This window comes from Phocoena sinus, chromosome 11, assembly GCF_008692025.1.
Source record: "Phocoena sinus isolate mPhoSin1 chromosome 11, mPhoSin1.pri, whole genome shotgun sequence".
In the NCBI taxonomy this organism is placed as follows: Eukaryota; Metazoa; Chordata; class Mammalia; order Artiodactyla; family Phocoenidae; genus Phocoena; species Phocoena sinus.
This window is the reverse complement of record NC_045773.1, coordinates 89,215,178-89,228,798: the sequence shown is the minus strand read 5'-3', so window position 1 is coordinate 89,228,798 and position 13,621 is coordinate 89,215,178. Positions and strand designations below refer to the sequence as shown.

Sequence of the window (13,621 nt, the reverse complement as noted above, 5' to 3'; positions counted from 1 at the left end):
CCACCACCATGAGACCAAATGTAGACCACATGGAATAAAGCGGAACCAATTTAGTTGTCCCAACTGAGGCCCAAGATAGGTGAAAGAATTCAACTAAGAGCGGCAGAGAAGACTGTCAGACCTGCAGCTGAACACAGTTCAGTAAGTGAGCCACAGCAAGCCCACGCAGATCAACAGAACTGACTGATCAGTCCGTAGACTCATGAGAAAAAAAAAGGTTGTTACTTAAAGGCACAAAACTTTTTGGGTGGTTTGTTACATAGTAGTAAGTAACTAATGCAACATATATAATAGTCAGTGTTTTTTCCTGAACAAATGGTATGAATTTTAGAGAATAACCTCTGCCTCTCTAAGTGCAAATAGGTGTGAGACTGAAAAACCATACTATCGACTGACTTATTTTCCATTCAACAAAGATGGAGTAAACTTTGGGGTAAGAAGTGTTTTCTACCATGCAAAGGTAAACTTTTCCCTCTTAAAACCAAAGAAATTTTAGAGAGATCACTACCCACTAAGTCTCTTTGGAAAGAGATGTCAGACTTTCTGCCTCCAGCCATTATGGATTAACAGATTTATCCTCACATCATAAAAGTCTAGAAAAGGGGAACAAAACTAGAAAAATGAACAAGATATATGAAGCAACTCTTTCAGACATTAGACAAAAAATGAAGCAGGATGGTGATCCTGAGAGAAGAAAACAAGCAAGGTGAGCACTATGATCGTCCCAGAAAACACAGCAGAAAGCTTAAAGTCACTTTTCAGACCATAATACAGGAAGGTCTACTCTAGATCTAGAGTAAAGATAACTCTAAACCTATCATAACAGCATTTACAAACAAGTTTTGAAAGTATCAAGCTGAACTGCAGGTTACTTCTTGCCATAACTAAGTCCAAATTCTTTAAGAAAAAACAGCAAAATTAGCATTCAACAATGGGAAATTCACCATGTTCAGCATCTAATAAAAACTATTACAAATGTAAGGAAGTAGGAAAATGAGACTAGTGACAGAGAAAAACCAATAAATAGAAATATATATCACAGAGATTATGGAATTAGTAGATGAAGGATTTTAAATAGGCTTTAATGATATGCTTATGCTCTTTCAATTTAAAGAAAAAAACATGAGCAAAACAAGTGATAGAAAAGCACAAACTCTGGTCATGAAAAAATACAATATATACATTTAAAAATATTCAATTGTATTAAAAGTAGATTAGACACTGAAGAAGAAAAAATTAGTGAACTTGAAAATCTAGCATCAGACACTATCCAAACTGACATGAAGGAAAAAAACCACTAAAACAATAAAAAATAAAAGAACTTCAAGTGATCTATAATTGGGCCTAATTGGAAACCACAAAGGAGAGAAGAAGAAAAATGAGTATACTGTTCTAAGTTTCTTGCATTATTCCTGAAGTGGTACATTATTTGAAAGCCGTCTTTGAGAAGGAGAAATATTGTATGATATCGCTTATATGCAGAATCTAAAAAGAAATGATACAAATTAACATAATTACAAAACAGAAACGGACTCACAGACTTAGAGAATGAGCTTCTGGTTACTGGTGGGGAAGGGTGGAGGGAAGGGATAGTTAAGGAGTTTGGGGTTGACATGTACACACTGCTGTATTTAAAAAGGATAACCAACAAGGTCCTACTGTATAGCACAGGGAACTCTGCTCAATGTTATGTGGCAGCCTGGATGGCAGGGAGTCTGGGGGAGGATGGATACATGTACATGTATGGCTGAGTTGCTTTGCTGTGCATCTGAAACCATCACAATGTTGTTAATCGGCTCTACTCCAATATAAGATAAAAAGTTTAAAAAAAAGAAAGAAAGTAGGCTGTCATAAGTTAAAGATGCAAATGACAAAAAAAAATTGAAAAAATAAAATGCTATTAGTGTAGATTAAGTGGAATGGAATAAAACATTCAAGTAATCCAAAGGAAATCAGGAAAAGGAGTAAAAAGAAACAAAGAATAAATGAAACAAAAAGAAAAAAATAGGACGGTTGATATAATCCCAATATTGTAGATAATTGCACTGAATGTAAATAGTCTAAACATTCTAATTAAAAAGCATGGACTGTCAGGCTGGATTAAAAAGCAAGATATGGCTATATGCTGTCTATAAGAAAAAACACTTCAAATATAAAGATATAGATAGATTAAAAGTAAAAGATAGAAAACAATATAATATGCAAATACTAATCAAGAGAAAACTGGAATGGCTGTACCAACAGTGACCAAAGTACACATCAGGAAAAGAAATATTAGCAGGAATAAAAGGGAACATTTCATCTAGGAATCAATTTATCAAAATAATATAAAAACTTTAAATGTTCATGCATTTAAGAGCTTCAAAAAATACCTGAAGAAAAATCTGACCAAACTGAAATTAGCAATAGACAAACTATTATAGCTGGATATTTCAACACTCCTTTCTCAGTAGTTAATTTTTTAATAGTAGTCATAAAATCAATAGAATATGGAAGACTTGTAAAACATAATCATTAAATTAACTGAATCAGCATTGCTGATGGGAATGTAAAACTTTCCAACCATTTTGTTAAACAATTTGGAAGTTTCTTACCAAGTTAAACCTATACTGAATATTTAACCCTCAGTTCCACTGGTAGGTATTTACCCAAGAGAAATGGAGAGAAACATATCCTTCCGAAGATGAGTACCTGAATGTTCTTAGAAGCTTTGTTCACTATAACCCCAAACTGGAAGCAAGTCAATCACTAGGTGAATGGATGAACAATTTGGGGTGAATTTATACAATAGAAAACTACTCGGAGATAAAAAGCAAGATCCATGCAACAGGATGGTTTAATTTCAAAAACTTCATGCTACACAAAAGAATCTGGATCCGAAAGAGTGAACATGGTATGCTTCCAGTTATGTGAAATTCCAGAAAATGCAAATGACAGAATGCAGATACGTTTTTTCCTTGATATTAAAGAAAGATGAGGCGCCTTAGTGCAAAGGGATATAAGGAAACCTTTTGGTTTTATGGAAATGTTCTATACCTTGATTGTGGAGGTCTTTACACAGATGTATACAATTGTCAAATCTCATTGAACTATATACTTTAAATAGGTGTGGCTTACTGCATGGGGATCATACTTTAATAAAACTGATTTTAAAAAGTGATGTCAGTTTCTCATCCCATTCCTATTTAGATGAATATAACAGATACTCAGTGTATTAATTAGGAAATAATCTTTAAGGAAGAGCATTCTGTGGAATTCATGTCTGGCTAGGTGAATTGATGTCCTGAAATTTTTAATTAAAATTGGCACTGCCCTCCTCTTTTCTGAAGTGGGAATGTGAACACAAAGGAATTTCAAATAGAAGGGAAATCCACAGTCATTATAGATCCCTTTCTTGATTAAGAAGATAATGCAAAAAGGGACACAAATGAAGCACCCAAATGCAAACGGACTTCTGTTATTCCTGAATGTTTGATGAATGAAGCATTATGGTTAGCTGGATATCCTTAGCTAAATGGATAGCTAAGCTCTAACCTAGTGCTTTGCAACTCTTCTTGTCCATATTGAACAGGAAGAACAAAGAGGGAAAACTATGGGTAATTAATCTAAATGATGCTTTTAACTGGGTTCCGAAGTAGCAGAGAAGAATATTTTAGCAAAGGGGAGATAATAAATCTAGTTTCAGACATATTGAGTTTGAGATGCCTGTAAAATCTTTAGTTGGAGATATCCAATTAGCAGATGGTAATACAAGCTCAGAGCTTTAATGAAAGTCATAGATAGGTACTGCTGGGGATATAGATGTGTACACAGAGATTGGGAGAAGAGCAGAAGAGAGAAGGGCAGGTAAGAGCAGGGAGAGGAGAGAAGAGATGAAGAAAGGAATGGCTAATGTCTATTGTGGACTTGTCTTTCAAGAAGTTACATAGTTAAAGGGAAGAGAAAGAAAGACTTGAGGAGAGCTAGCTAGGAATGAAATATACCAGAATATATTTCTCTGTTTCTCTACATCAATTGGATGGCCAACAATTAAATCCTCTTCTGACACTACCTGGAGTTACCATCAGCCTCCACAAGTTTAAAGGATCAGTCCCACAAGACTGCCCTAGCTAAATGCACTTCTGTTCAACTTCGCTACAAATTCAAGTGTTCCCCATGGTACCCCCTACCCCTTCAGATTTGATAATTCACTAGAATGCCTCATAGAATGCAGGAAAACATGTAAGTTTACCAGGTTATTACAAAGGATTCAACTCAGGAACAGCCAAATGGAAGAGATGCATAGGGCAAGGTACGGTGCGGTTGGGGGTAGAGCTTCCATGCCCTCTCTGGGCACACCACCCTCCCACTTCTACATGCTCACCAATCCAGAAGCTCTTTGAGTCCCATTGTTCAGGAGATTTAATAACCCAATCTCTAGCCCCACTCCCCTTCACTCCCCTCCCCAGAGTTTAAGGTGGGGTGGGGCTGAGAGTTCCCACCCTCTAATCACATGTTTGGTTTTTCTGGTGATCACCCCATCCTGAGACTATCTAGGAAACCCACCCTGAATCACCACACTAGCAAAGACTCAGGTGTGTTCTAGAGGGCCTCATTATGAATAACAAAAGACACTCCTATTACTCAGGGAATTCCAAGTGTTTGGGGTGCTCTATGCTAGGAACATGGGTCAAAGTCCAAATATATACTTTTATTGTACCACAGTATCTATTAGCTGAAGAACAGGAACCAGCAAAGAGAAAGAGGTATATGATAGAATAGGAGAAATTAGAATTGTGTGGTCTCCATGGAGATAGAAATGTGATAAAGAGCATGACCCAAGTGGCAATGTTGATTTTGAAAAGAGGAAAGAGAGATACAGATTTGGAGAACACAGAAGACTTCTGGTTGGATTCAGATTATCCACCTATCTATCTATCTATCTATACATGCACACATACACACACATCACTTACACTTGAAGTTTGATGACAAAGATATTGAAGGAGGGGCTTGAGAGAACAGGAAGACTGAAGTCAGGTCAGAGACTTGCTGTGAGCTTTAGCTGTCCTGTGACACTGAAAGCCGTAAATTTGTAGGGTCCTTATTTTATAACATTATACAAATTCCCCCAGCAACATTGATGACCCAGAAGCAAGAAGAGGGACGTTGAATGTTCGACTACTGGTTTATTGGGAATTTTATTTTGGATTCACTGTCATACCAATGTAAGAAGAAATTTTCATAGGACATTTTATGTTTGAAACTTGTCAGGTATTTATTGATTAGGATTCTGAAGATTGCAAAGCAAGGTTATAAATTCAGAAGACTTGGTAAGCACTTTTAGATTTAAAAGGAGGAGTATTAACTGATGGGAGCCTCTTCGGAGCTAGAGGAGGACAAAAGGCTATTGAGTTGGAAGAGTACTTTTCAAGATAGATGCTCTGGCCAGAGGAAATTTAGCTGGAGAAGGGCTTTAAATATGTTTAAGGATGCAGGGCTTTGAAGAGCAGGTTCAGAATGAAGTTTATGTGAAAGAAGGGAATTTTGGATGATAATGGACTGTCAAAAGCTTATAAAAGTTTCCTTTTCCTTTTTAGATTTCTATCCCCATTTCACATTTTCAGGGCTATGTCCTCTTTTCCTTCTCACTCAGCACACTGGGACAGTGAAAGAGGCAGAGATGGGAGTGTGGGGAGGGGTTGTCATAATTTCTTTTTGACCCTAGAGCTCAAAATAAGCAACTGGGACAGGATGGAGGAGAGGAAATGGGCTGGAATGGGAGTGTAAAGGACCCGGCGAAGTGAGATGCTGGGGATGAGTTCTCAGTCCTAAAAGAGATGAGTCAAAATGGTGATGGTGGCGATTTGTGGTCCAGGCATTCCTAAGTCAGAAATTGCCTTAGGCTGCTTGTGTATGTATGTATCCCAGACTGACTATTTATTCTTTTTATTTACTCCAGTCGTAAAAATTTATTTAGAACATTAAAATTTTAGTGTCACTGTTTTCAGGACTTAGGTCGGTTAAGTGGTGTAGGGGTTCTGGTCACCACTAAGCTACATTTTTTCACTGATGTACTCTATGGTCACTTCCAGTTTTCCATATTTTGACCTGTCATTTGATAGGAAAAAAATGCTTGTGTGTGTGTGTGTGTAACTGCTGAATGAAGCTAATCTTGCAAGGCTGTGATCTGAATTCAGTTTGGTTGTCATTTGAATCGTGTTTTGTATGAGATGTACTTCTGAAGCGAACAGGGCCCTCGGGGTCATATTTTCTTAAAACATTCGCTCCCATTACATGCTTTTGTGTCTGAAAATAAAAATACAAGTTATGTGTATGGGAATGAAAATAGTTATAGTGAAATGCATCTTATTCCTGAAGGACTTTTCACAGATATGAACTACTTATTTTGTACAATTCAAGTTGACTTTTTTTGACTCCATGAAACCGTAATAGAGTTTTATGCCTTTCTATAGCCATAATATAATGATGGCCTGAAATAGAACAAGAATTCCCATAAAGTGTTAAATGAATTCAAAGCCACTTTCTGAATTGAGGTTCTTATTGTAATCTTTAAAATGTAAATATGAATGTGTAAATAAACAAGAGGCAGACTCTTTGGAGTATCCTCATTTATCCTGCTGCTATCACAATTATAATCCCTAGCAGCTGATTAATATAGAGGAAGACATATGTAAATTGAAAAAGTTATCCTTTACCATACTGTATTAATGTCTCTCTACCTAGTAATTTGGTGAAATAATTTAGTGAAATGCATCCACAGTAAATAGGTTTCTATTCCAACCTAATGCTCTTTTCCATCTTAACTGAGCATAAAATTATATCTTCAAAGATCTGCGAGAAAGGAAGGCTTGATGCCTCTTGAACAGTTCAGTGTGACATATGGTTTTAAATGCAACAATTTTATCTGTAGCACACAGTATCTGTAAATTTGAGCTAATGTTCCTGTGGGATTTATGCCCAAAACTAAAGGCAAAGAAGAAAAAATCTTTTTAGCTACCATATGTAGAACACTGAAAACTGTATATAAATAGAAAACAATATTGACATTTATGTATCTATAATTTTTTAGAAACATGTTTTTACATCTAGCTATTTTATTCAAGCATTAATGGTAACAGGGATCTTAAATACAAATTCTTACAGGAGTCAGGCAGGTCATATATACTAGTAAAGCAGGCCTAGTGAGGATTAAGTGAATCTGAGAGGGCTGCTCTGTCTAAAGCACAAAATCCAGTAGGCAGTTGCCTTGGACTCCTGCTGGCTAAGGGTAGCTAGATCTCCCAAATTTTCAAGAAATGTTCCATAATTAAATTTTCTGTGAAATCTCACAATCATGTTGACAACAGGGTTTTTGTAAAAAAAAAAAAAAAAAAAACACGATTTGTTTTAAAATAGTTCTATAGGTCAGATTTGGTATGTGCAGCTGCTGATTTGTTACCCTGATATCTGATGCACGTAGTTAAAAGAGTAAAAGTGTAGATGGTGGGAGAGCATAAAGTAAAGCAGGAAGGGAAGGAAGAAGGGGAACGAAATGGGGGGAAAGTGGAGAGAGGAAAATAAAATTTCCAAAATATACTTAAAGATTTAATCTTACTCTCAATAAATAAGATTACCTAAATTACTAATTCAATACAAATGAAAATAAGGCTTATTAAAAGACATATACCTCTGATTAGACTTTAGATCCTTTTCTTTCTGATGAAATGTATACCTGGTAAAGACTGACAGCCTTGGGAAGACTGGAATTGATTTTGTGTATTGTGTGTGATAGGGATCAAGATTTATTTCTTTCAATATGGATGTAATATTGACTTAGAACCATGTGTTGAAAAGATCATCCTTTCCACAATGCTCAATCAACCATGTCACCTTTATTGTAAATCAAGTAGATACATAGATTTTTCTGACTATCATCTATTTCTAGACTCTGTATTATATTTCATTGTTTGTTGGAGTACTGTGACAGTACCACAGTGTCATAATTCTGTAGTTTTATAATAAATCAAACTTGGTACTGTAAGTCTTTTTACTTTCGTAGGGTTTTTTTCCTAAAACGTCTTGGCTATAATTGGCCTTGTATATTAACATATAAATTTTAAATTGTCTTGTTAATTTCCAAGGTTCGGCTTCCTTTAAGCCTGTTTCACTGTGGCCCTCTGCAGGCATTAGACTCCCCTGGAGTGCTCTAAAATGCAGAGTCCCAGGCCATGATGCAGGGCTGCTGAATCAGAATCACCTCAGCTAGGGTCCTAGAATCTTCATGTTATATAAATACCATTAGATGATTATGCACAGTGAAGTTTAAAAACCAGGACTGCACATTTGGATTTGATTCTAGCTGTTTCCTGTTGGCTTACACATCCTGATTCAGGGATACCTCTTTTATACAAGGCTGATACCATTTCTTATCTGGCAGAGCAGTTACTAATATCAGGTACTGTGAAGCAGGGAAGTGGTAGAAGAATTATTTTGTAAATAAAGATACAAGACACACTTGTATTCTCCACAGTAGTCTTCTCTGTCTGCACCCCCCACCCTTTTATTCTATACAGCTTCAACTTCAATCCTTCTGGGTTTTGTTGAAATACTCAACATTTATTCTTGGACACTTAAAGTTTCTTCTCTTTACACCATTAAGCATTTTATTGATTAATTTTCGCCTTTGTACTTTCTCCAAATCTATTTTTTCTGTAACTTTCTCATCTTCAGGGTATTTCAGGTCTAAATGTTGACCAAATAATTCACTACACTATAATTTATAAAATATTCCCTCTTGGGTCAGGGAAGTAAGAGGTTTTATTGCAGCTCTGTTCCAAAAGTGGTAGACAGAGCCTGGATGTTTAAACAGGGCCTGAAGCAAGGTTTTGCCAACCTTTCAGAGGCTGCATAACAGATATTCTTTATTTGCTTCTTCAGGTGTTGGAGTTAGCTATAGCTTCCCGAAGGTCATCTCTTAGCCTTCACTCCCTGCTACCCACACCAACATTTATGAGTCCCCTGTGAAAATGAAAAGCAGCCTAGGAGGCATCATACTAAGCTATAATCAGCTAATACCTTACTTTTCAATTAACACTCTAGCAGGGATTATTTGAAAGTCAGCTGAGAACAGGAACAAGGGGGCAGGTTGGCACTTGTAAAACCTGGTTAGAATAAAATGAGAGAAGCATAAAGGAAAAAGGAAGGAAATCTTTATAATTTTGCTTCAAGCTAATAAGGGGTCATGGCACTTCAGATTATTTGGGCTACCTTAATTTGCCAACCTAGGGTTTAAAGTACCCTGTGTTTAAACTTTGATTTTTAAAAGGAATCAGGGTTTTCCCTAAGACACCCTTGTCCTAGGGGACAAGGAAAGCTACAGATCATTTACTTTCTCACCTCTTGTTACATAATGTTATTATGCCCCTACCAGTGTATGATCACATTATACAGAAAGAGGAAAAATATCTTATAATTTTCATGTTATCTTTTATTTGCCCCGTGTTTATTGCCAATAAATCTCAGAGTAAGGGGTGCTTAGGCCAACAATATTTGTGTGGGGATTGGTATTATAGTGAACTGCCAGGAAGGAAAACATTGGGCAAATTACACTCCATTTTAAGCCTGACTCTTAATACAAAAATATTGAATTTTTTTGTATTTGCATCTCCTCTCCAAATAAACAGTGGGTTTGTTGCCCTAATTTATTTTTTTTTAATTAATTAATTTATTTTTGGCTGTGTTGGGTCTTCGTTGCTGCCCGTGGGCTTTCTCTAGTTGTGGCGAACGGGGGCTACTCTGTTGCGGTACGTGGGCTTCTCATTGCAGTGGCTTCTCTTGTTGTGGAGCACAGGCTCTAGGCACGCGAGCTTCAGTAGCTGTGGTGTGCAGGCTCAGTAGTTGTGGTGCACGGGCTTAGTTGCTCTGCAGTATGTGGGATCTTCCCAGATCAGGGCTCAAACCTGTGTTCCCTGCATTGCCAGGTGGATTCTTAACCACTTATTGCCCTAATTTCAAAGCTACTCGTGTGGTCATATTGTATATCCCATCCTTACAACTTCTGCCATGAATAATTTTTTCAGTTTATTTACATTTTAATATAATAGTTGGTACAAAATGATATATGACATATATATATGTATGTAAATATCTATATCTATATGCAAGTTGTAAAGTATGATAATGTAATAAACAACTGTGAACCCATTATACAATCCAAGTGTTCAACAGTGTTCCTCTGTTTATCTTCACCCACCCTCCACAGTTTTCCTTTTGTCTTACACAAGAGGTAACTAGTACCTTGAATTTTATATTATCATTTCCTAGCCTATATTTGTAGTTTAAGCATATGTTTATAGGTATCCCTAAATAACAGATTTTTAAGTTTTTCTTGTTTTTGAATATTACATTAAATATATCACATTGGATTCTTATGAGATTTACTCTTTTTCCCTTTACATCACATCACTAAAATCCACTCACGTTATTGTCTGTAGCTGTAGTTCAGTCGTATATATTTCACTGAATAACTATTTCATAGTTGATTTATTTATTCTCTTGTCAAAAGGGAAGTATTACTTCTAGTTTGTGGTAGTTGTTTTGAATATATTCTATGTTTCCTGGTGCACATTATGTGCAGGAGTTTCTCTTGTCTGTATACCTAGGACAGGGTTCCTTGATGGTGGCCCTGTTGACATTTGGGGCCAGATAATTCTTTATTGTATAGAGCTGTCCTTTGCATTGTAGGATGTTTAGCAGCATCCCTGGCTTCTACCCACTAGATGCCAGTAGTGCCTTTCAGTTGAGACAACCGAAAATGTCTCCATACATTGCCAAATATTCTCCAAGGATCAAAATCACTGACCTAGAAATACAACTGTTGGGTGGAGATGAGGTGTGTGAATATTCATCATAACAAATTGCCAAATTGTTTTCCCAAGTAATTGTAATAATCTAGTGTTGCCTGACTTTCTTGTTGATTCACTTCCTCTCCAACACTTGGTGTTGTCAGATCTTCTGATTTGAAACAACTAAATAGGTGTAAAATTGTGCCTCATTATGGTTGTAATTTCTATTTCCTTGACTGTTAACTAGATTGAGAACCTTTTTACATATATATTGTCCACACTTGTTTATTTTTCTTAGTGGTCTTTGCCTAGCTTTCTGTTGGGTTTTCTATCTTATTGATTTGTAGATATTATTTATGTGTTCTGAATACTAATACATTGTTTAAGTGAGTTGTAAATATCTCTCCTAGTTTGCTATTTATTTTTTTTTCATTCTCTTTATGATGCCTTTTGATGAACAGAATTTCTTAATTTTAATATAATTGAACTTATTATTTTTTTCATTCATGGTTAACCTTAAATTTGCCCCAAGATTACAAGTAAATTTGTCCTTGTTTTCATCAAAGATTGGCACATAAATAGAATAGCTTCTGCCTGAATACCTTTCTCATGGATCGTGCATTCTGGGGGAAACCAGTTACCATGTCTTGAGGACACTTAGCTGGCCCAAGGGGGAGGCTCACATGGAGGAGAACTGAGGCCTCCAACAAGCAACACCAACACCAACATGCCGACCAAGTCAGTGAGTCCCTTTGGAAGTGGATCCTCGGCCCCAGTCCAGCTTTCAGATGACCACAACATTTTTTTTTTTTTTTTTTTTTTTTTGCAATATGCGGGCCTCTCACTGTTGTGGCCTTTCCCGTTGTGGAGCACAGGCTCCAGATGCGCAGGCTCAGCGGCCATGGCTCACGGGCCCAGCCGCTCTGCGGCATGTGGGATCCTCCCGGACCGGGGCACGAACCCGTGTCCCCTGCCTGCATCAGCAGGCAGACTCTCAACCACTGCGCCACCAGGGAAGCCCTGACCACAACTTTTTGAGAGACCCTGAGCCAGGGCCCAAATTGCAGATCCTCAAGTTCCTGAACCTCAGAAACTGAGGGATATAATAAATATTTATTATCATTTAAAGCTAAGTTTTAAAATAATTTGTTATACAGCAACAGGTAACTAATACAGCTCGCCTTTTTGTTTGCTATTGATCTTTGATTATGAACACATTGCTTGATTTCTTTGGTGAGATTTTGTCGGTTCAAAATTGAGAAGACTTTCTTTCAGAGTGGGTGTGCTTTCTGCCTGTGGCTTTGGTTGCCCATAGCTGGAAACTTCTGTTTACCTTGAAAGCCGTCAGCCAGTTCAAAAATCTTAGACTTAACTTGCCTACTTTGCTTTTGCCCAAGACTCAGTCCCCAGCAGCAGTGCTATGATCCTGATCCATCCTCAGGTCATGCCTGTTCCTTCTGAGTCCTGATTACCGTCCCCAGTTATCCACTCTAATTTCCATGGCAGGGATTAAGGAAGGAATCTGAAAATCTCCACCAACTCAAATGGAAACAACAGTGTTTTGAAGACTGTGTCCTGGGTAAACTATAGTAGAAGGAGGCCTTCAGAGCACCTGGTCAGCCATAGTGCTAGAAGCAAATAGCCAAAAAGATTTTACAAAGACTTTCTCACCTAGAGGATTGGAGCAGACTGCTTCTTTCCACCACAGAGGTGTTCAGTATCATTTTATCAAGGGCTATGTGGCTCCATAGGATTAAGTTGAAAGACTCCTTTTAAGCAACCGTTGACCTGTTGATAGAAATAAACTGGTTGAGTTTGGATATGCCATCAAACATGGGGGTCCTTAAGTTAGACATAGTTCTTCAGCCTTCCCAAATGACATATGATAAATTATTTAACTTTCTAAGTGCCAGAAATTCAGGGCCCTTAAGCAATGTTAGTTTTACCAAGACAAGATTTCTAGAAACTACTATCCTGGGAATCTGATGATGGGTGGGGACTACCTCTGGCAATAACTCTCTTGCCTCTCTGGGCCTCAGTTTCTAAGTCTATAAAATGTGGAGATCCTTTAAGATGACTGTTAAGATCTTTTACAGCTCCCATATTTTTGAAAATATCTATGGATAATGTATTTTGGCAGAAGAAAATGATATATAAAATAGACTCCTCTTGGCCACCAAACTGCTGAGAAGACCAAGAAATAATGAGATTTATTTTCTGATTCCCAGTTACCAAGTTCACATTTCACATTGAATTACTCTCAGCCCTTGAAGACCCTTTCGCTACCAGTAAAAAGGCCTCAGACATGATAGTAATTTTGAAATATGTACTTAGTTATTAGTAAGCACATTAGCAGGAAGAAGTTTAAACCTGTCAGAGACAACAGGAATGAGACATTTTGAGATGAGACAGGGAGAAGAAAGGTGGCATTAAGAGAAGTGAGAGGGGGCTTCCCTGGTGGCGCAGTGGTTGAGAGTCCGCCTGCCGATGCAGGGGACACGGGTTCGTGCCCCGGTCTGGGAAGATCCCACATGCCGCGGAGCGGCTGGGCCCGTGAGCCATGGCCGCTGAGCCTGTGCGTCCGGAGCCTGTCCTCCGCAACGGGAGAGGCCACAACAGTGAGAGGCCCGCGTAACGCATAAAAAAAAAAAAAAAAAAAAAAAAAAAAAAAAAAAGAGAAGTGAGAGGACAGCAAGTCACACTTTGCTAAATCACAGTCTCATTCAGGGGCCAACTCTGGCTTCAGAAAGGGCTTTTTGCCAATTAAAATACTGGCTCTGTATGTATGTGTGTGT

The 13,621-nt window shown here is 37.6% G+C and overlaps 1 long non-coding RNA gene across 1 annotated transcript in view; it reads left to right on the top strand.

The window, feature by feature from the left end:
- Nucleotides 1-13,621, top strand: part of LOC116761574 — a 263,648-nt gene that overhangs the window by 244,013 nt on the left and 6,014 nt on the right. The window lies entirely within an intron of this gene.